We start from the raw sequence: 24594 nt of genomic DNA on the forward strand, positions 1-24594 counted from the left end.
GCCTGTTACCATTTGTTGGTTTTTTGCCTGGACAGATGATGTGAGATGTTGTATTTTCACAGACTGTCCTTGAATGCTAGGTGCCCCACAAAATTAATATCAGTAATATTTCCATACAGATTTAAAACCTGATATGTAGTAGCACAATTCCCATGTGTAATTGCTTAACAAGTCCAGTGCTGTACAGGTCCACCTGACAATAGAAATGTATCCAGAATCAAATTCCTTATTATCCACTCTCACCGTGAAATGAAATAGCAAAAAAGTACATACCTGATGCTTTCTGCTACCAGCAACAATCTTCAGTAATTCAACATGTTTGGGTATAGATATTACTGTTGGCATATAAAACCACCAACATAAGCGTGAAATACCCAAGCAACAGTTTCTTCTACTGCTCAGTCCTTCAAGTCTGTTCAAAGTTTTCTGAACTAGTCTTTTTCTCTGCTGTGAAATAGTCTGAATCAAAGCCAAGTGAAAACTTCTCTGATTATGGTTTCTCTTTATGGAACTCCCTTCTCGAAATCATTTACCACATATCAAGGTTCAGTTTAAATATTTTCTAGTGGCCTAATCTAAAACCCATTGACGTAGTTTAATCTTTGTGCATTAGCTCTTCAAGCCAATGTCTGCACAGAGCTATTTACAAATAATCCCATTGTAGTCAATATTTTTGTGCATCGGAGGAGAGAATTTTGCCCTATATGTGAATGTAGTTGATAAGAAAACAAGAGCAACTAAACCATTATTATTTTTAGCCCACTTCTGTGAGGTGTCCCAGCTTCCTGGGAAGCCATCAGAAATTTGGTGACTCAGCATCTTGAATGATTGGTTACTTAGAGTACCAAGGACTACAGAGAAACCAGACAGGCATATAGCATCCCAACTTGCCCAGCTAATACTGGGGCAGAATATGGATGAAAGAATGTGTCTTGCAATATCTAATGGAATTTTATTGATACACAACTATAAAAGTGAATGAGAGATTCATATATGTAGATAATGAGAAAGTTCCCCACTTATAATCACTTAAGGGATAATTATATATAGTTGTTTATATTTTAATAGGGTATCAAGTAACCCTTTATTCTCAATGGGTCATTTTTTATTCTTGCCTGGTGTCTTTTTGTAATACTGGTGTATATAAATACATAAAATAAAGGAGATGGAAAACTAATGGTTCAAGAAATCACATAGCATCAGATAATTCTATTTTGAAATCACAGCAGTAGCACCCAGAGGCATAAACTCCCCAAATTACTAGTGAAAAACCCCTTTGATGTATCCAGTACTAGGAAAGCCTCAGGACATGTTTTTATTAGTGTCTAACATTTCCTCGAAAAATATATATATATATATATTTATTTATTTAATGTCAGCTAAATGTTTAACACACACACATACACACACCTCTATTTAATGTTATAATTCAGTCACTCTGACACTTATTTACTAATGCTTCATCTTACTACTGAGATTTTTCTAGTGCTGCCTCTACAGCTTCAAGTGCCTCTCTGTTTTCTGTAGCAAATTGAGGTCTTTTTTACCTTATCTTTGTGCCAGTGGCCTGTGTTCACTTTTACATATGACGTTAGAGCTTCTTACAACCCTTTTAGTGAGAGAGGGTCTTGTAAACTCTTATTTGCAGATACTGGTGTGGAAAGCTTAGGATGTATCCATTGCTCTCAAGACTGGCCATAGCTCCAATATTTCCCCTGGAATTTCTCCTCTGCTATTGCTGGTGACAAAGTAAGTCCCCTCCTCACCCCTAAATGCCAAGCCTCAAAGATGTATGACTGAGAGAATCGTTTTTGTTAGTACAGGCAGTCCCCGGGTTACGTACAAGATAGTTACTGTAGGTTTGTTCTTAAGTTGAATTTGTATGTAAGTCGGAACTGGCTCCAGATTCAGCTGCTGCTGAAACTGACTAGTGGCTGACAACAGGAAGCCTGAGGCAGAGTTGCTCTGCCCTGGGCTTCCTGGAATCAGCCGCTGATGAGTTTCAACAGCGGCTGAATTTGGACACCTGGGACAGCAGCTGGGGCACTGCGGGATAGGTCCCCGCAGCACCGCAGCTCAGCTGCTCTACCCCAGGCGTCGTCGGCGAGAAAAGCCTGGTCTGCTGGGGGGGGTGGGGGTGCACTAGCTGTGCCCCCCCCCCCCCCAGCAGACCAGGGAGACACGGGTGGCAGGACCTCCGAGACGCGCCATGGTCCCGCCTGCATCCTCCGCGGCTTTGCTCCGTGTCTCCCTGGTCTGTTGGGGGGGGCTCAGTGCGTCTGGGCTGTCCCGCTGCCCGCGTGCTCCGCGGCTTTGCTCCACGTCTCCCTGGTCTGCTGGGGGGAGCCCCCTCCCCAGCAGACGAGGGAGACGCGGAGCAGCTTTTCTCGCCCCGAAGGACGCGGGTGGCGGGACCGTGGTGCATCTGGGCGTCCCGCCGCTCACGTCCTCTGGGGCGAGAAAAGCCTCGTTCGTAACTGCGGATCTGACATAAGTCGGATCCGTGTAACTCGGGGACTGTCTGTATAAAAGACCATAGAGGTGGTGGGGTAATGTGCCTACACTGCTTAGCCACCCAGGAGGGGCTGTGGGGACACGCTACATGGCAGCCCCAGCCCTCAGCTGGTGTTGGATGGGGCTTGGCTGTGGCGGGGAGAGAGTGTTTGTTGAAGTTGCATGGTCTCAGCAGAAGGGGTGGGGTTTTGGGAGAAAGGGGTGGGGTTTTGTCTGTGTTCCTCAGCTGAGCCTTCACCTGCTGCCAATGAACCATCACTAATCTAATGTTCGCTCTGCCAAATGCTGTTCTTGCTCCTAAAATCTTATTTCTGAGGATCAGACCACAGTTTGTAACTGGTGCTCAGAAGGATATACAAAAGTCTTCATTCTTAAGCAGATAGTTTTCCAGTATCTGGATAGTCTCTCTTGATTCCTCATTGGGGACTTCTCCTCTCCTTGGTACTTTCTATGCTATTTAACCCTTCTATCCAAACCCTTTCAAAACATAATATATAATAAATGAGTGTCCTGCAACTCCTAAACAATTACTGTCACCAACCAAAGAGGGGAAGAAATCAGTTAACCAGGATGAAAATTACAAAGCTGGTCTTTGTAAAGATTTTGATTTGAATTAATATCTATAGCTTATCCAAAAATAATAATGCCAAAATATGTAAAACCCGATTCAGGAAAACTTCTCTATTAAGCATGTACCGAAATCTTACTGAAGTAAATCAGACTTACCCCCCACACATAATCTTTGGTGGACTTGATGGAGTCTTTGGCTTGGATCCTTTTTGGGGATGTAGAAACTCTGCTTAGGATAGGACAACTTTTTTGGTTGAGTGAGCGATTTCTTTATTTTTATTTGAGCCAGAGGGAGAGGCAGTTAATGAGGGTGTTGGTATTTAGGTTATCATTCTTCTTTCTTTGGAAAGGCTTCATAAAAGAGCATATTTGTAAAGTTCGTCAGAGCTGTCTTAATGTTCAGTGCCTCAGGATTCTGGGAAAAATAAATCCCGAGGGTTTGCAAATTGACATGTGTTTTCCTTTGTCTTTTTCTGCAACCAGATGAGAAACAAAGAAACATCTTAGAATATACTGGAAATATTTATCAGGTGCTTCAAATTATGTCACTGAGTGCAACTGAATTTTAATTCTATGGGGATTTTTATTTGTTTGCTTTCTTGATTGAGGGAAGGGACCTGATAATGTTTCCAAACATTGATATGGAGAAATGAAGTTGTGCTTGATAAGGATGCACAATGGTACTTTAAAATTGAAAAAAAAAATGTGTCACATGAGAGAGCATAATCCAGTTCAGTGACGCGCTCTAATCTTGGGTGCCTTAAATTGCTCTGTTCCTATAAAAACAACAACACATGGTCTGGTAGCACTTTATAGACTAGTGAAACATGTAGATGGCATCATGAGCTTTCGTGGGCACAGCCCACTGCCATCTGGATGTTCTGAGGCACCAGTCAAGCATTCGCTATATGTCTGTGCGATAAGCAGGCCAAAATCCACAACTCGGACGCCAGCTGCCTGCTTCATACACTCCAGCCACACACTCATATCCATCAGCTTGTTGGCGACAGCTGATAAGATGACCCCAATGCCACCCCCCATTCCTAAATTTTCCCAAGCCATATATTCTGCAATGACCGGCCCTTTTCTAGACCACTCGGTATAATAATAATGTTTGTTCCATCCTCTAAAGAGACCAGATCACTTTAACTGAATTTAGCAATCACTTCAATTCAAACACGGTATTGGGTTGGTTTAGATTAAAAGCAAAACAAGTTTAACAACAAAAGATGAGAGGATTTAAAGTGAGTTCAAGTATAAAGGATAAAGGTACAAACAAATAAAAGTGAAAAACACTTTCTAGAGACTCAGACATAATGCAGCTATAGTGTAAGGTAATCAAGGTAAGATTCTTATCAACCTCACATCCAGAAAGATGGCTGTCCATCCAGTGGAGACAATCTCCCACAAAGCCCAAAATGTTCCTTCGTGGTCTTATGTAAAAGACAACATGGGCTCTTTGCACCATTTGTATAGACCAGTGAACCTTTGAAATTGGAATCTTTTGAAGATTCTCTCCCAAAAACCAGTTCATTCAAGCTGTGAGGAGGGTGACATGGAGTCTAGTGATAAAGGAAGTTCCATACTGAATTCCTCCACTTCTGGTGTTTGCTAATGTTTGCATATATCTGTTCCTGCCCTCTGCAATGCACGAGTGGCCATTTTCCATGTGATTGCTGTTTGTCTCTGATGACAGCTTGCTGGAGGTGTTGGCTTATTCTTTGTTTGGGAGAAACCTACTTAGTCACTCCCCAGACTTGCCTGGGAAACATGTTTTAGTTTCATATTTCACCTTCATTTTTGATGGTCTCTTAGGTATTTACCATACCCCCAAAATGCAAGTATATTAATGATCAGTGTGTATCATTTTTCCAATGATACCTTACATCAAATACAATTTATGACATTAATAAATTGGAGGTATTCTTAACTGGTCAGGCCAGCTAAAACTTAATACCAGATACCAGTGAGCCCTTTGTCCTCTTGCATTCAGATGTAGTTAGGCTTACAATGAGGTATCATTTTAATTTGAGGGGACAACTTACTTTAGTTTAAGAACTTGATTAGCTGATGAGTTTTGACAAGCAATGTCACTTCAAGAAGATTCAGATGAGTGAACTGCAGAGGTCAGACCTTAACAGCTGATTCCAAAATACTGTTACTTTACCTAATAACGGGTTGATTTTAATTTAGGGGGAGAAGTGAAGTGATATATAATTATGTGGTTAACCCTAGCACTTAAAATATTTTCTGTCTTTGCAAAATTGGTAATTTAAGAAGGTGATCAGAACATCCAAAAAGCCTCAGATTTTTCCTTTTATCTTCCTCATAAAAACCCATCTGATTAATAATGAAACTCAATAAATTACAAAACAAAAAAAATAAATACAATTCAGCTGGTAGAGTTAGTTTACATTCACATATGTTATTTATTTAAAATTTGGAACACGTTGAAAAACTGCTGACTCTGAGAGTTAAGGAAATATTGGTACTATTTCAGAAAAGATGAAGATGCATAACTCTGTATTTGCTTATGTTAATTTGACATGCTGAAAGGGAATGAAATTCTATTTATGTTTTTACATATTCTTTATCTGATGGCAGAGGAGAGGGTAAAGTTTAAGAAGCCTGATTTATATACTTATTCCCAAAATGCTATAGAATAAAGTGCGTGTATGTGTATGCATTTATACATGAATGTATGCATAAGATGTGGTGGTAGCTTTTTATTCAAGGACATAAATTTGCATAGAAATTCTGTTAAGTAGGTGAACATAGAATCATAAGGGTAATAGGGTTGGAAGTGACTTGAAGAGGTTGAGTCCAGTCCCCTGTACTCATAGCAGGACTAAGTCCTATCTAGATGGTTCCTGACAGGTATTTGTCTAATCTGCTCTTAAAAATCTCCCATGACAGAGATTCCGCAACACCCCCAGGGAATTTATTCCAGTGTTTAGCTACCCTTACAGGAGATTTTTTTCTAATGCCCAACCCTAAACCTTCCTTGCTGCAATGTGTGGTCATTGCTTCTTGTCCTATCCTCAGAGGTTAAGAACAGTTTCCCTCCAGCTTGTAACAAGTATTTAGATGTCTGAAAACCATTTTATCATGTCCTCCCTCATAGGTCGTGTTTTCTAGACTTTTAATAATTTTTGGTGTTCTTCTCTGAACTTTCTCCAATTTGTCTGCATCTTTTTTGAAATGTGGTGCCCAGAACTGGACACGGTACTTTGCTGAGGCCTAATTGGTGACGAGTAAAGCAGAAGAATGACTCCCTGTGTCTTGCTTTTTTTTCAGTAGTGTCACACTGTTGACTCCTGTGTAGTCTGTGATCCACTCTGACCCAAAGATACCTTCCACAGTACTCCTTTGCTGTGCAGTCATTTCCAAATTTTGTCTGTGTGTAACTGATTGTTCCTTCCTAAGTGGAGTACTTTGCCTTTGTCCTTATTGACTTTCATCCTTTTTATCTCAGACCATTTCTCCAATTTGTCCAGATCATTTTGTTTTTTAATCCTATTCTCCAAAGCACTTGCACCCACTCCCACCTTGGAATCATCCACAAACTTTATTTGTTTACTCTCTCCATCATTATCTAAATAACTGAAAAAAATATTGAGCAGAACTTGAGCTAAAACTGATCCCTGTGGGATCCCACTTGTCACGCTTTTCCAGCATGACCGTGAACCATAGATAACTACTGTATGGGAATGGTTTTCCAATCTGTTTTGTAGCTCCATCTGGTTTTCCAACCTTTTTAGCAGCTCCATCTAGGTTGCTTTTCCCTAGTTTGTTTATGAGATGGTCATGCCAGACAGTATTAAAAGCTTTACTAAAGTTGAAATATATCACATCCAACGCTTCCCCCTATACACATGCCCTGTTACCCTGTCACAGACAGCTATCAGGTTGATTTGATGTGATGTTTTTGACAAATCCACGATGACTGTTACTTATCACCTTATTATTTTGCAAATTCATTGTTTAATTATTTGCTCCATTAGCTTTCTGGGTACAGAAGTTAAGCTGGCTAGTCTGTAATCACACCCGCTTACATCATTATGCATATTTTATTGCCCTAGTCTTTATTTCTGTTTCAATATGGCATTGGATCTGTTTTATTCAGCCTTGCACATGGATAATAAATATATTCTGTGTGCACCTGAAGCTCAGTTGATCCACAGTATCATAGCTTCCCTTGTGACCAATCCATGCCTCTACATTTTGGAAACTACATTCTTACAAGTTTTGTTCCCAGTATTTTCCTCTAGTATATCTTTCCTGTATTAAGAACAGCTGCCTTCTGCTACAACCTTACTTGAACTTCATTACGGCTCCTAACTGGTTTGTATATGGCAATTGGATGAAATATGCTCATGGCCCCTGAAGTCCTGTCAAGAGAGATGATTAGACTCCAGATCCTGAAAGGTTGGCAATGCTTTCTGCTGAAATTCTTAATGGAATACAGGTCACTAAAGCAATGGTCATCTTTGTTATGTATTTCTTATGGTTTCTCTTCCCCAGTTAACTGAATTGGGAAATGGGTCAGAGGCTAGACATTATTTCTGAAAGGGTTCCAGAAATTTGAACTGGTAAAACTCTTTGAAATAATCATCACAGCAGGAAGCTTATATTTTTCCTTTTCCAAATGTATTGCAGGGTTGAAACCTGCTGTCACTGAAATCAATGGTAATTTCACCATTCACTCCACTGCTGAGCAGAATCAGTCCCTGACAGTACACATTAGGGATGGCTGATGTTCTGTGACTTACATTAATAACAGAAATAGTAAAATAACTTATGTAACGAAATCTTAACTGCATGTTATCAGCCCAGTTGTAGTATATTTGTGGATATACTGTATGAGTTCTGTTTTGTTTACTTAGGATGCTTTAGGTTTTTAAGGTAACTAAGACATCATGAGTCTTTTAAGAGGTAGTTGATTGGAGGAGGAACGAGCAGGAGGTTCTTGTTGATCATTGTTCTTTTCAGATTCTAGCACTCAAAAATCTGCAGTCATAACTTCATGAAGTTAGTGTGAAAGTTCATGATATAAAAAGCTCAATGAGGTTTATTATGCAGAAGTACTGTAATCCATTGACTAGAACTCTGATCCATCCTAAACTTAGAAATGACCTTTACTTATGGGTGAGGGAAATGGTTACTCTTAAAAGGGCATGTGATTTCCTACTGGGCAAAGTTGCTTTAATTTCCAAGATGTCAGAGCTCTATCATCCTCCTCATCTGGCAATATCAATAATATTTGCAGTAGATTGGCTTCTTCTAGATTAAGGCTGGCTGAAAAATTTGTCAAACTTTTTTTTTTCAGTGCAAAATTGGGTTTTCAACCAAACCAAGGGTCACACTGTTCAGAGTAAACAATGAGAAGTCCTGTGGCACTTTACAGAATAACAGATTTATTGGAGCATAAGCTTTTTGTGGGCATGACATGCATCTGATGAAGTGGGTCTTTGCCCACAAAAGCTGATACTCCAATAAATCTGTTGGTCTATAAGATGCCGCAGGACTTCTCGTCATTTATGCAGATTCAGACTAACCTGGCTATCCCTCTGATATTGTTCAGTGTCTCTCACAGCTATGACTGCTTAGTAGAGGGCAGATTGTCAGAAAACTAGCAGATACCCCAAGCAGGGGGTAAATTTTATAATTAGATTTCACCAAGCCATTAACAAATGTGAATTCCTAAATCACTCTACCAAGCTTACTTGGGCCTGGTCTACACTAGGGGATAAGTTGTAATTAAGATAAGCAACTCCAGCTACATTAATTGCGTAGCTGGAGTTGATGGGAGTTGTAGTTTGTTTGTCTCACATCTCTGTTGTCCCAAGTGGGCTATGCTCTTTGGCCAGCTACATCTTCCATGATTCAACTCTGTTCCCTCCTCATGATGTGAGATGTACTCTGGCCAAGCAGCCCAGCCTGTAAAGGAGAATGAGAGCATGAGGCATCACAGCAGCATTTCCAGATCAAATTATTTCCTTGTTCAGATTAAAAATTTCAAATTTTTGGTGAAAAGTTGATCTTCGTCATGGAAAGCTACAACCAAAAATTCTTTCTCACATTCATCAACATTTTGTTCGGAAAAAGAAGCCCTTTTTTCCTCCCCCCCCCCCCCCGATCATCTCCTTAGTAGTTAGTAATTAAAAATACACATGTAATTTTGGCTTTCCATGGCTCTTTTTTTTCCCATCAAGATATTTCATTGTTTTTACACAAAGCTCCTATATCACTGATTCCCAAACATTTTTATAACGTGGGCCGCATTTGAATGCAGGTACTATTTCATGGAGGGGATGCTATCCCATTTACCATTTGCTAATGTAATATCCTTGTGACAACTATGGCAATTGCTTTAATGGAAAAGTAATATTTGGAAATAAATATTAATGGATTCGCTCATTATTATTATATGTATAGCTTAGCTGGCTTTTAGTGCAATTCAGGCTGCTGGAAATGAGGAGGAAGAGCCAGCCTCATGTGACTATCCAGATTAAGCTGCAGAGTTACCAAATTATGCATGGAGCATTAGTGGTCCACTGCTCCCAGATTCTTCTCTGCTGAGAAGAATGGCTGAGTCTTCTATACATGAGCTGTTGAGTTTCACTAACATCAGATGTCACATATTCTCCCACAGATAAAGAGCAGTCACTTATATGAAAGGGTGTGTGAGATACTAATTTTGTTTTTAAGGAAGGTATGATCTGTGTGCTCATTCTTTTCAGAGCTAAATGTTCTTCCATATTTGTGCTTTGCATGCTTGGTCAAACTGGAAATCCTTAATTTTTTTCCCTGTAATATTTCTTCTCCCCCTTACTTCCAAAAGTTGTTCATTCTGTCAGAAGCACATGGTGAAATGCCCCTGTTACCCATATTTCCCTCACTTAAAAAAGCTTTTCTGTCTAAAAATCCCTTGAATGGCTCATAGACCTTTTCTACTTGTCTCAAGGCCTGCATATAATGAGTCTTTCTCTTTCATGTGAGCCCCTAAGTTTGGTTCTCTGTCTACAGGATGGGGGGCTGGACCCGTTGTGGGGTTCTTGGTCTTTTCCCCTCTGGCTAGCTGTTCGTTGTTAATCATTTCTTTAATTTGTGCCAGTTTTCTAGAAACTGTCCCAGTCTCATCTCTTTTATGGGTGATATCATCTGTGTCTTGTTGTCCACATGCATCATAGCTGGGTGGAAGACACCTAAACACATGCACCTAGCATACTGTAACTTGAGTTTGGTGCCTTATGTTCCATAGCTATGAAATATAGTAAGCTGATACCATGTGCCTGGCCTTGTTAGTTTCAAAGTAACTTTGGCAGTAAAAAATATTTCATAGTTTTGGGCATGACATTAACATTTGTTTCCTCTTAGTTCTTGTTCCATTTCCTTGATAAATGTCTTTGATGCCCAATGGGGTGACCTTTTCCTTTATATTTTCATCAATAAAGTACTTGTGTAGTCGCTTAAGAAATTACATGTGTAACCCTCCTGTTCACATTCTGTCTCTTGGTCTCTGCGCTATTGCTGACTTTGGTAGGCTTTGTTGTCTCTGCATTCATGCTAACTTATGTGCTATGTCAGTTGCAAGGGGCCAGCAGGACATGGGAAACTTTAAATAAGCAACTCACTTTATGCACAGTGTTTTCCTGCTGTCACAGGAGAGGTTTTGCCCCTTACATCCTGGTTTAATGGCTCACTAGTGGACTGGTTTCTCAACCTCTCACTAGTTGCCAAACCTGCCAGTTACTGCCATGCAATTGTAAAATCTTTTCATCAGCGCTCTCTCTCCACGCTCTGCTTGTTGTTCCTGGATTCAATCCTCAACAAAACTTGTTTTCAAACACAAACCTGCAAATGTGTCATTCTTTTGACATGTGTACAGGGAAGTGAGAGAGCCAAGGAGGGTTTCGACATATTCTTTTATGCTGCAATAATTTTGTCATGCACTTGCGCCCCACCTCCATGCCAGTACGGATCCATATGTTGAACCCATTTGCTTTTAAAAAGCACGCTGCAGGCAATCTCAGACTTAAATACATGGAAATATGGAGCAGCCGTATGCAATCCAGATTCAGATGGGATTGTTTTGATAGCTGGGCACTGTGGATGGAATTAGCAAGAGAGAGACGTGTTTACAAGGGGAGCAGACAAAACTCCGTTTGAACAGATGAGTTCAGGTGATAGTTTCTGAACAGCATAACCAGGTGTATTGCATTTGGGCCAACATATTGACGATTTTAAGGGAATAAAAAGCGTTTGCCATTTCTACCCTGCTCACCCAAAGCAGCAGGTATCCCAAATATTGCAAAGAAGTCGGTGAACTCATCAAAGTTTGGAATATTTTGATTGTGCCAAAAACTGTTCTAAATAAAGAAGATTGTAATTTTTTAAATATATAGGCCCTGATCCTGCAACTTGTTCCATGCCAGCATATCCCTCAGATAGGCAATGGAACTTCACAGGAGTGCAAGGACCAGCCCATACAGAAATAATTTGCAGGCTCGGGGTGTTGGGTGGGACAGCTTCCACCCCCGGTGTTGATGCTCTGCTTAATGCAAGCCGGTGTATGGTAGAACCAGCTGTCAATCACTATCTTAATCTGCTTAGTGATTTTAAAGTATAATCTGTACTATAATTTTTTCTACAGTACTATATATTTTAGTGTTCAAATGCACCCAGCATTCCATTTCCAGCTCTGTTAGTTTGCATGTCAGTGTTGAACATGTGGTATAAGTTTAAGATCAGATCTGAATAAAGGGGAGGAGAAAAAAGATCAGCTCCTAAAAGTGGATCCTAGTCTGTGTGGAGTTTGTTTTACCTCTGGGGGAGCATCTACCATAACTCTCGTGGAAGTCCTTAGAATCCGTCTATTTCCTCTGTTTAACTTATTGATGCTCAAGGCCTTGAATTCTAATTCCATTCTTCCTGTTAAAAGGAATTTGCAGGAATCTGTTCAGTATCACTGCTGCCTGGCTACTAGATCACAAAGGTGATGCAAGAGACTTCTCCTCTTCTCACCCCTGTGAGCTACAGAATTGTTCTCAGACTCCAACCCAGGTGAACCACCAGGACCACTCACCTGCAGGGTGGGAAGTAAGCTCAGGCAAACATAGCAGAGCCTGGTCCAACATGTTTTATTGGCAGAGCTCCAAGACTTTGCTTCATGCTCTTGATTTTATGCATTGCATGGGACTGTTTCTTCCAGCACTGCCTGGGTTCTCACATTACAGCTATAGAGAGACTGCAAAGGGACATGTTTTGTGAGTGAACCATCCATTTCAATTCTCTTCCCCACAAGCAAAAGTGGGGTTAGAGTTACGGGATCGTCAATATTGACATGAGAAATATGCTGTTAAATCTGTTTGGCGCATGATTAGGCCTTCTCAAAATGACTGCGAGAAGTCAGCATTATTTTGCATTCACAGAAACTTGAAACATGGAGAGTCATGCAGAAGAACAATAAGGAGATGCATTCAATCCCTACCAACATTTTAATTCTGCATATAGGAAGACACCTTTTAACTCAGTTGAAAGGGTTTGAGCTAAGGGAAAAAATTTGGTGGGTCACAGTGGAAAATTGCTAAATAATTTCATAGGAAACTGGACTGCCTCCTAAATAGTAATAGCTGCCATGTGCCTTATAAAGACAGCTGACAGAAAACATTGTCATGTGCATGTCTCTTAGGAACAAATTGCCAGCAAAGAGCAAATCTTGTAAGTATTAACTGATTTTAAAATGGGCGTGCTTGACTCCACATATTTGAATGTGGAGCTTTTTAATATAAATTATTGAATTTTCATTATATAATAATTATTCTTGATGAGATGTGACATTCTCTATAGTACAGCGGGATGTGTGTTTCTAATATAATGTTCTGTTTTCCAAAGACTTTTCAAAACAAAGTATATAAAGGACCGAAGAACAAAAGTAATCTTGAGGTTTGGATTCCACAATCTATACAGATGTTACATTTAAAGTAACTGTCAAGTGGCGGGATTGTGGTATTTGTTCATTTTCCATATTGCGTTATTTGCCAAGGTTAATAGTAGGGGGTATTGATGGCTGAAACACAGTAGTTTATATGTGTTGCCCTAGCTGAGATGTAAGCCAGAATTTAAGCGTTTGACATATACAGTATAGCCATATGTATTTTGCATGTCAGCATGGAGATTGTAGCATGTTTTAGTAAACTGCTGCATTACTCAGTCAATAGAGTTGGTTCCTGGTCTGCAAAACCAGCTATGACTTCAGAGCTCAATGACCGCAGAAATGTATCTGGTTTTTTACCCCTTGGGCCGGCCCCGCCAACTTGGGTTTGAGATATAATTGTGGGTTGGATTGAAAAACCTGCATGATTGTTGCCTAGACTGTACCTTTTTTATGTAGCATGAACTTCTGCCAATCTGGCACCTAGACACCAGGTCCATAAAATTGAACCAAACAAAGTCTGACTAAGTGATGCACATAAAAAATCTGTCTGTCTGTCTGTCTGTCTATAGAGAAATAATGTAACTCTTTATTTATAACATCATTTTCTATGGTTGTAATGTGGCCAGCTTCTGATACTACTTTGGTCTAACAGTCGCCTCTATTATTTACAGCCCCTGCCATTCTCCTGCTTTCCTTTTGTTGTTGAGGGAGCAAATGGAAAGATGAGCCTCAGGCTGTGTCTAGACTACAAAGTTCTATTGGAAAAAGATACATAAATTGTGAACCACAATTTGAATATCTTTTCCCGCTTTTCTTCCGAAAAGAGGCTTTTCTGACAATTGGCCTGTCTACACTGGGCCAAATGTCAGGAAAAATACTCTTTTAGAACATCCCTTCTTCCTCATAGAATTGTTTTACTGGAAAGGTAAAAGGTGAACAAAATGGATGCATTTCCACACTTCAAAAAAGGTTCCAGGCTGAGGCTTAGGCTGCATTATCGAATAGCTGCAAAGAAGGGAGCTGACAGCCCCACTGGGAAAGTGTAAGGGCCCAACTCCATGCTCCCAGAAGGGGCAGAGCCTTAGGCAGAAGCAGTGAAGCAAGGGGCAGCCAACCCTCATCACTACCAGGAGTGCACCATGCCCCTTAGAGTTTCCCCGAGTGCGCCACCCACGGCTCTGGGGGCTACTTGCTGGGAGCACCAGGCCTTTTCGTATTGCTGGGCCTCAGGGAAGCTTGCCCATTTTGCCTCCTCTGTCATTGGCCTGGCTGCAGAAGGACCAGGCCTAGGCCGCAGCGACCCCAAGGGTACGTTTTTGGGCTAAAAATTAAATAATGACAAAAAAAATTACGAAGGGAGACAACTGAGCGGAGAGTGGCAATTGACCAGCATGAGGCCAGCAGCTGTATCCTGCCCCTCATCCCATGGGAGGAAATGGAAATGTGCCACTGGAGGAGTGAGTCAGCTGTGGAGTAGTAAAGGACAACGGGGAAAGAAAACGTGCTTTGGAGTAAAGACAGGTAACCTAGTTCTGTACTGCAAAAGGCTTGGAATGTTACAGTGTTCCTCAATATGTCGCTAAAGGACACGCACAAGGGGCTTTCTGTGTTGATTAGGTTGATCTGCCTCAGTAGTGCTGGGGAAAGACGAACCCTAAATTGCTTTCTGCAAATGGGTTTGATCATCCCTAGGTTTGCCTGCTTTCCTGGAATCACCATTAGCTGTGGATTTGCTTGGGTGGGCGAAAAGTATCGAACCATTTCGGGCAACCCTTGAGCTGCAGACACCGCAAACAAATATTTCCCGCTGCGGTGTCTCAATAGATTAAAGAACCTCTCGTTGCCTACCTGCCTATGTTTAGAGTATGAATTTAACGGGTATAAAACATTACATATTAAAGTGATAGCCTTGAAGGAAAGGCACATTATTTTCTTGTGAAACCATGATGTCATGGTCTTACCTCACCTTTAGTTTCAGCCAAGCAAATAATGTATACTGAGCTCTCTATCATGTACCATTATAATTAGCTCTGTCAGGTCTTAGCCCTGCAACCCTCATGCAGATAATATGATAATATGTCTTCATAACCAAGTGACCTTACATGCACAATATTTCTCTCCTTATGAAGATTGCATGTCAATAAAGTAATTGAGTCTCAGAGGCTGCAGCGAGTGGAGATTTAGATGATTGGACTTTCAGGGCAGTGATGTATGACCGTTATTATTCTACTTGTCAGGGAGCTGCGTACAAGCGAGGATGGTCAGAAGATGACAGGGATGAAAGGTTGTGTTTCATTTAAAAAAATATTGCTGTTAATCACCACTCTATTCTTTCCAAAGTCACTGAGGAAAAAAAAACCCTCCTTTTTTATATTTTAGCCCTGCTTGAGAATTTAAAAAACGAAGGCAATGCTAGTCTGTCAGAGTGAGCTGCCTAGGTTTAATCTCACTTAATGAATGAGAGAAATTATTATTTCCATTAATAAAGTGTAACAAAAATGATAGGCACCAAGACCACTGTATGTTTTTATTGCATCAGTTTAAATTAACATTATATAAATCCTACCAAGCTTTAACCAAATTTTGTCTAACTCCTTAAGCAGTTATAAGAAGTGTTGTGAAGCTGGTGTAAAAACAGACCAAACTGAACTCAACTGTTTTTGCTTGTGCTAATTTGTTTGGACAGTTGCAAGACTTGAAACATTTATATTTCCATACTTTGTAAAAGCAATATTTTTTTCCCTTCACTAAGCTGTTTTGTAACTGTAAATTTGTCTCATGATATCATAACAGCTGGAAACTTGTAGCTTGACATGATTTTGTTTCATATTTAAACCGCTTAAAAATTATGTTTGAAACACGGTATATTTATTCCTCTCTGAGCTTTTTTTCCATTTTGTTGCACGAAGCATTGGAAATGTTCACAATATATTTTAAAGCAAATTATTTATTTGACCACTTAGTTAATAATTCCTGGTGATTTATCTATATGGTAAGCTTTTAGTTGATAAAAAACTAAATGAGAAACAACCCGAAACAGTGTTTAGATAATTCGGTATAGTGAAATATAGTTGAAGATTTTGGGTGAGGAGCATGCAAAGAAGCTGTATAGTCCATTAGTGAGTGGAAAATCCTAATGAAAGAACATAGCTTGTGAAGAACTAGCTTTCAGGAGTCTTTAAATCTTCATGGTTAAGCAATTGACTGAGAGATAACAGCCTTGAAGGAGAAAAAGCTTATCATATCATTTTGGGCCATATATATGAAGGTGATAATTTATAACATAAAATTAACCACTGCATCTTTTCAAGACTGACTCTGATAAAAATGATTCTATCAGGACACACAATGGAAAGAGAGCGAGAGAGTGCTGTGTATTTAATGTATGAGAGATCAAATGCTGCTGTGATGTGTTCTCTCATCTTCTCCATTACAAGTCAATTTTGCTATGTGGCACAGAATTTAAAGGGGCGTCCTCAAGCTTGTTTAAAGTGGAAATGTGTTCTTGTTAGTATAATAACTACAATAATACCTAGTGGTTCTGTCTAAGATCAGGGCCTTGTTGTGCTTGGCTCTTTACAAACACGCACAGCAAGAGAGGACCCTAACCCTAAGGAGCTTCCTAGCTAAATAGGATGGACACTGTGGGGAGGAAAACAAAGGCACCTGAAAGGTGAAGCACGTGGTCTATATCACACAGCAGGTTAGAGGTGAAGCCAGATACAGAAGCCTGGTTTTGTCATCTCCAGTCAGATTCCTACCAATTGCTTCTCTATCTACTATATGTTTAAGTTTGTCTGTCAGTTCAAGGATTCCTCTTAAACGGCAAGAGCTAGGACCACCAAATTCGGTATACAGCTTCCTCTTAAAGCACAGTAAGGATTTGGTACTGCCAGGAAAATGGGATTGCCTGGAATGGGACTGCTTCTTAGAAAACCATGCAGAAAAGGGAGAATCACTAGGTAGGTAAAAGGGCTGAGGGCACAACCCCCACCCCCGGTCCAGGACTGCCTCAGCCCTGATCATTCCATCCCCCCCCAGGCACTATTTAGGGAGAAGGGGGGTGCAGCACCCCCCTATTCATATGGGGATATTGCTGGCTGTTCCTCTTCATCAGATAGTGAGGGGAAAGTGTCCAGTTTGCTCCATTCCTCAGTCTGGCCAGGGAATGCAGGGGGGGCAGATAAACCTGGACCTGCCCCAGCCAGGGGCCATGCACCCCTCCCCCAAGCCGCTTCAGTGAGAGAGGGGTAGCCCTTTCTCTCCAGGGCAGCCTGTAGAGTGAACCCCTCCTCCCCAGCACCATCAGAAAGCAATGATCGAAATGAAATAGGTACATTTTCATTTTATTTAAAAACAAAAAAAGCGTTAAGGACCTGAGCAGTGCTGGCTAAATGTAGTTGGATATAAAAAGACAATGGAGCTGTGGGCCTGAGGAAAAAGTGTGGTGATCTAGTCCAGTGATTCTTGGTGATACTTGCAAAAATCGTAGGGTTTAAAAAAAAAGTCTGAAGTGTGACTTTTAAATTGATGCTTCCTCTTTAATTAATCACACTAAAGAACAAATAAGGAGATAACGGCTGCCCCAAGGTTACATACAAGTTAGTTGTAGTCATTAGTGTGGCTTTAGAATGCAGCCTTTAAGCTATGGAGGAGAGGGAGAAAGAAAATCAAGAAGCTAGTCTATACAAGGGTCAGTATGGAGTGAGGGAAGTACAAAGTAAAAAAAATTAACATCCCTCCTCCCAAAAAAAGTACCTTAAACTTGAATGGTTATGCAAAATAGACCATTATATTTGTGTTGTCCTTTTAGATAAGGGAAGAAGATTGATACCTTCCAGTCAAATTGAGCCCTGACATGAATGATCTGACTCCTCTATCAATGTGACACCTGGCTCACTGTTAACAGTTATTGGTGTTGATAGGCACACCCCACATGGAAAGCCAAATGTGGTTGTTTTGATCCCTTGTTCTTTTATTTCCATCCCTTCTCCCTGTTCTCTGTCACAATGTCATGTCAAATCATCGTTTGGTGGCAGAGGCAGAACCCCTAAAGTACAGAGATTTCAGGCTTCAGAAACTACATTGAAATGAATATAACAATGGGAACCAGAAAATAGCACAAACCACTTATCAGGGAAGGAAGCAGCTAATAAATGTTGTTAGTGGTTTCTGTGGGGAAGAAACGTAAGTACATCCTGTTGACAGGCAGGTGTGTAGGTTGGCTTGGCTTGGCTCGGGGTCCAGTTACGGCAGGCTGCGAAGATTAGTATTGATGTCTGTCACTTTGTGCCTGTCAAATTGTTTGTCTGAGAAAATGGAATAGGCAGTGGTTATTTGGTAATCAACCCTGCTCTGAAGAAGAGAGCTACAGAAATACCATTTTTGGGGAGTTCTACATATGTCTAATCAGTCTTAGCTTAGTTAAGTGTATTTACTTTTAAATTTATATTTCTATCCAGGACAAATCCAAGAGTGCTCATAAAAGGATAGACGTTTTCATTGTTGCCAACATTTTTCCAGGTTCATTTCCTAGGTCTCAATTTATCTGTGTGTGAGCATTTATGTATGTAAAATATTATACACTTCTCTTTTACAAGTTTTTGCTACAAGTTCAATTAGTGGTCTTTTTCATATTTTTCTATATTAAGGAGTGGTCACAGAGGTCATTCTTTGGTTTTGCAAACTGAGCACCAGAGTTCTGGATAATCGTTCAATTTTACTTGAACCTCGAAAGTTGGTAGGAGTAAAGAAAGGCATAAAATGCTCCACTTTTGCCCATCTCTAGTATGTGTGTGTGCATGGTCATGTGTGAATAATTATAACTAGAGCAAACAGCAAAAGCTTTAACTAAGGCTTCTGAAGCGTTTCTGTTATAGCCTCATTTTCAATCACTTAAAGCGTTTTGAAATTTCAACTATACAACTGGTGTTTGCCTAGGCTGTGGCCAAAGGTGGGTTTAATTTGGAGTCTTTTTACTTTTGAAAATTTAGCAACATGGTTCCACTGTTTCTCAAATGCTTAGGACCAAAAGAGGGACCATTACGCTGTCTAGTCTGATCTCCTGTGTGGTCTCCTGGCCACTGGATGTTGTCCCTTTATCCCTGTATTGAGCTCAATAATTTGTCTTTGAGTGAAGCATAATTTGTGTTGGGCAAAAAAATATAACTTCCACAATGGCATTCAGCCTCATTTTGAAGACATCAGTAGATGAAGAATCTATTAATTCTCTTGGCATTTGTATTTGATTCATTATCCACATGATTACAAATTTAAGCCTAATTTCTAATTTAAATGTGTTCAGTTTCATCTTCCAATCATTAGTTCTTGTTATGCCTTTCTTTAGCTAGATTAAAGAGTCCATTAATACCCGCTATTTTCATCCTATGATGGTACTTATGCACTTTAATCAAGTCACCTCTCAGTCCTCTTCTAGATAAACCAAGCAGAATGAATTATATAAGTCGCTCACGAAACAGCATTTTCTTCAGCCTTTGAATCATTTTTGTGGCCCTGTTTTCACCCTTTCCAATTTTTTCAATATCCTTTTAAAAAATGTGGACACCAGAATTCTGTTTCGGTGCTGATCTCACCAGGGCTGTACCTGGAGGTAAAATCACCTCATTTCAAACCCTATTGTCACACTGGGAGCTCATGTTGATTTGTTCATTCACTATGAGCCCTAATTCTTTTCAGAGTCACTATCTTTGAGAGTGCAGGCCTCCATACCATACCACACGTATTGGCTTCGTTCCTTGTTCCAAAGTAAACAACTTTACATTTGGCTTTATCAAAACACATTTTTTGACTGGGCCCAGATTAACAAAAAGATCCGGGCTGCTCTTTATAGCTGTTCTGACCTCCTCATTATTTGTACACCTCTAGGCTACGTCTACACTGGCCCCATCTTCGGAAGAGGCATGCTAATTTCTAACTTTAGAATAGGGAAATCCGCGGGGGATTTAAATATCCCCTGCGGGATTTAAATAAACATGGCCGCCACTTTTTTTCCAGCTTGGGGAAAAGCCGGAAAAGAGCGTCCAGACTGGTGCAATCCTCCGGAATAAAGCCCTTTTCCGGAGGATCTCTTATTTACTTGAAAGTACTTGAAAGTAGGAATAAGAGATCCTCTGGAAAAGGGCTTTATTACGGAGGATCGTGCCAGTCGGGACGCTCTTTTCCGGCTTTTCCCCAAGCCGGAAAAAAGCGGTGGCCATGTTTATTTAAATCCCTCGGGGGATATTTAAATCCCCCGCGGATTTCCCTATTCCAAAGTTAGAAATTAGCATGCCTCTTCCGAAGAAGGGGCCAGTGTAGACGTAGCCCTAATGTTTGTGTGATCCTCCGTTTTTATCGGCAGTGATTTTAGAGTTGCTTCTACATCATATAGATGAAAATGTTGAATAGTGGAGACTTGGTACTGATTTCTGTGGAATCTCACTAGAAACCTCCCTATTCAATTATTATTCCCCATTGATGGCTGCTTTCTGAGATATGCCAGTTATCCAGGTCTTAACCCATTTCACATGCATTTTATTGATATTGTATGTTCATAATCAGAATGCCATATGGCCTTAAGTTACACTCCTTATAGAAGTCATTTATATCTACATGAACACATTTGTATTTTTCCTCAAAGAATTAAACTGCGCTTATTTGACAAGGCCTGTTTTCCATAAAACCATGATGGCTGGCATCTTTTCCATTATTTTGCCTAGTATTGTCATGCTAGCTGGCCTATATCTCGACTTGCTTGTCCTTTTTGAATATTGGCACAACATTAGCACACTTTATCTAGTTTTCTAAGATCAGATACTAAAAGTTTTAATCTACGGTAGAGAAACCCCCAGGCAACTCTTTTTGCATGTTTGGCTTCAAGATAGGGCTGGCTAATATAAATGTTTATCCTTATAAGACCTTGTTTAACATCCTTCTTCAAGTACTTCCCAGTTCACCAGTAATGAACAACTTCATGGGACATTACTACATAATCCTGCTTCTTAAGCAAATACAAAACAACCATATTTACTGACACTTCTGTGTCTCCATCATGAACAACTTAATCGTCTGTGTCAAATAAAGGGATTCTACCATTGCTATAATTTCTTTTGTTCCTAAATATCTAAATAAGAAAGTTGAAAATAAAATGTTCTTTTTCTATTTGTTCATTTATGTGTGCGTGTGTGCTCGCGTGCGTGCGCACACACACATCCCTTTTTTTAGAATATCTCTAGTGACAAAATCAATAGAGGCAAAACATTTTGACATTTTCAAGGGAACCTATCTTTGCAAAAAGAACATCGGTCTGTGTTGTGTATGTGAGTAATGTTTATAATTGCATGGAGTTTCAAATACTTGGTTAAAGTTCCCTTTATGCTGCTCCAGTGGTACAGAGACAGCTTGAAGTATCCTTTAAGTCTCCACATCTAATGATCTCTCCATTTACAGGAGCATTTTTGAGTAAGGCATGACTTGAACACGCAACCAAAAGAGTAGCCAAGGAACAGTTTCAGCAACAGAGGGCACTAGATTGGAGCAATTTTTTTCCTGCCCTCTCATTTGAGTATCAAGTCCACAGATTTGTGATCTTGAGATCTGTGCCAATCTATCCCAGCAACTGTGTGTTGTAGCATAGCAGTTTATAAAACACTCTCTCATCTTTGCTTTAATTAATAAAATATGAATGTATTTTCCCTTATTCATTAGCATAACGACTCTGCCATCCACGACTTTTCATTCTGTTTCTGTTACCTGGAACTGACAGACTGCCTTGTATTTTAGTCTTTCATTTAACATAATTGGTCTGTTGCAGAAATAAAAGTTGATTGGTGGTTCACCAATATTTTCCTCGGCATGCTCTGTTTTCTCCTGGGCCTTTTTAATGCTTTGAAAGGATAAATTCTTTTTCCATCTAGTGCAACAAAGATCAAATTTAATTTGGACTTTGAAAAAAACCCACACTGTGGAAAAGATAATCAGTTACTCCTGGCTGTGTCATTCAAGCAATTTCGGGAACAAAAAGTCCAGTGTGGTTTAAATGGTGGCCAAATCCATCTCTGATATAATCTTAGTCCCAGTGCTTATCTCCCTCCCTACAGTTTAAGGAATAATGCAAAGAAGATATTCTGGGCACTTTGCATGATAGTGAGGGAAATCTACTCAATGGATATTGAATCGCATTTCACAATACTAGGAATAAAGGATTTACCATGCTGGGCCAGAACACAGATATGCCAAATTGCATATTATGTCTACAGATGCCTGTTTGAGTGTCTGTACTAAAACAGAATGAAGATGTCACCAGCCTGAACATTTTTTGAATAAGATAATAGTCTTGCAATAGGATGAATCATGGGATAGGAGGAAAGAAAGAGATTATTTTAGCTTTCCAGGCATGGCTTTCCTTTCCATAAAGCTCCGTTAATGGCATAGTCATAGGTGTTTTAAAGTGCCTTCACATACAGGCATAGAGTGACCAATATTGCAGTGCCTTTCCAAACATTTTAAGAGGTACCATGCCTTTTTTTAATTGATATTCTAATGGCTCAGATACCTTGCCTGATGAACGATAACAATAGGAACAGGCATATTTTCTTCTTCACATCTATGTTTATTTCTTTGATTATCCTGCTTTGCTGCTACTTTCTTAACACATGAAAGAAAGCAGGAGGGGAAAGGATCATAGCACCCTAACCAACACCAAAGACTTGTAAGAAATTGCAGGATTTATTCCAAAACGTGTGGCTGTTTACTGAGATCCTTCAAGTTCTAACTGCACAGCACTTCTCTTCCTGAGGATGAAGATACCACCTTCACATATGCCCAGTCAAAATCATTTGGGGTGACCTACTCACCCTGAGTAATTCAGTACTTTGCTAGGACAGTGGCATCTGATATACTGTAATGAATTTAGATGCCATTATGTACCCATTATGCTCAATTGTTGACTGTTCCATCCTTCCAACTTAATCTGGTTAGCCATATGCGAAGATGATTTGTTTCTGTCTCCAAAGCAGGTGCATTTTTTTAATAGCAACTGTTGCATCAATAGCTCGAACTCATTCTTCATTACTAAATTAGTAGTTTGAATGTGATAGTGGGAATGGAAAAGATATTTCCGTTTCCTTGATAATGTCCATTTGCAAGGGCTGCATTTTTGTAGTTGTTTTGTCTTGGTTGGGTTTGGTTTTCATCCCCTTCCAAGAACACAATTATGGAATTGCATTAATAAAAGGTTCCCATCCCTTTGAAGCCTTACCTCCACTCACATCTGTCCAAATATAAGGTTTGTAAAGCTGTTTGTGACTCATCCAAGAGTGGACTGCACAAGTATCCAGTTTAATAAAGAGATATACAATGACTGAATGTCTCTTTGGCCTACCAATCATAACAGTCTCATGCTACCCTGGTTTGCATTATTGGTCAAATCCTGTGATGTTCGTGCTGTTTCCCTTGTAGAGATACGAAGGGCACCCAAAGCTGTTTGAAATGTAAGCCAATTGAAACAAAACACACCTCTGCCTGGAAAGTTGTCGTTTAGGGAGTCTGGGCCTGGAGCCAGCTCCCTCGATGGCCGGCGAAGTTTCTTGTCAGCCATGCACACAAAGACGCATTCACTCACTCGCTCCAAATGACTTTTTCTAGTTTTTGCTCTTGGGAAGGCACCCTGAGAAGGGTCGCTGGGGTAGATGTTCTCTGAAGCCTCGTACTTTGCCAGGGAGGTAAAAAAAATCTATCAATCTATAGCCTGCCTATTCCGACACACCATTGTTTGGTTTAGTAATTTCAGTGTCCTTTTTCACTGCTACTTTTGGGTGTAACTTGAAAAACTGAGCAGAAGTCATAAGACGTAAGGTGAGGGTTGCAACAGAAAGGGTATTACAATGTGTATTGGGTTAGAGCACTAATAGGGGAATTGGTCCTTCTGATTACAAAAAAATAATTAGAAAATGTGTATATACAAACAAGTAGGTGGATTACACTGATCTCTTAATGTACCATATCTTATATACCTATGTAGCATTGCTGTTTTATAATGTAACTTATTGGGCATTCATGCTACTTTCAAATGTGTGATAGGCATTTAATTATCAAATCATCACAGGAAAATGTTGGAGATTCTGGTCTTCAAAGAATGATGTTGCTTCTGGATAATTATAACTAACTGCTGTTGCAGTCAACAAATGTAGTGTTAATATTTTTACCATGAAGGGTTGTGGGGTTTTGTTTGTTTGTTTGTTTGTTTTTTATTGTAATAGTTCTACTTCCTAGTCCAGCACTTTCTAGGACCCGGACAAATAACAGTTTGGATTTGTATAGCAACTTTCATCCAAAGATCTCAAAGCCCTTTGCAAATATAATTAATTAGTCTAGAGCTGACCTGGTTGATTACTGTTGTTTCTATAAAGTTTAATTTGTAAATCATTCAGGCTAGGTCTATGCTAAAGGGGAAAGTTGACTTAACATATGCAACTCCAGCTACGTTAATTACATAGCTGGAGTCGACATATGTTAAATCATGTTTTGGCACCGTCCACACTGTGGAAGGTCAATGGGAGCACATGCTCCCA

The 24594-nt window shown here is 40.0% G+C and overlaps 1 protein-coding gene and 1 long non-coding RNA gene across 6 annotated transcripts in view; one reads left to right on the forward strand and one right to left on the reverse strand.

Annotated features, from left to right (window-relative positions):
- LRMDA (leucine rich melanocyte differentiation associated) overlaps positions 1-24594 on the forward strand; it is an 864979-nt gene that overhangs the window by 764658 nt on the left and 75727 nt on the right. The window lies entirely within an intron of this gene.
- LOC142830362 (uncharacterized) overlaps positions 3439-24594 on the reverse strand; it is an 87901-nt gene continuing 66745 nt past the window's right edge. Inside the window, exon 6 of one of the 2 annotated variants that reach the window (XR_012905544.1) lies at positions 3439-3557. This is a non-coding gene — a long non-coding RNA (uncharacterized LOC142830362). Of the gene's footprint in view, positions 3558-12172; positions 12335-24594 lie in introns of those variants that run through there. The other variant, XR_012905542.1, reaches the window with a different exon arrangement.

The sequence above is a fragment of the Pelodiscus sinensis genome, chromosome 8 (genome assembly GCF_049634645.1).
Source record: "Pelodiscus sinensis isolate JC-2024 chromosome 8, ASM4963464v1, whole genome shotgun sequence".
Classification (NCBI taxonomy): Eukaryota; Metazoa; Chordata; order Testudines; family Trionychidae; genus Pelodiscus; species Pelodiscus sinensis.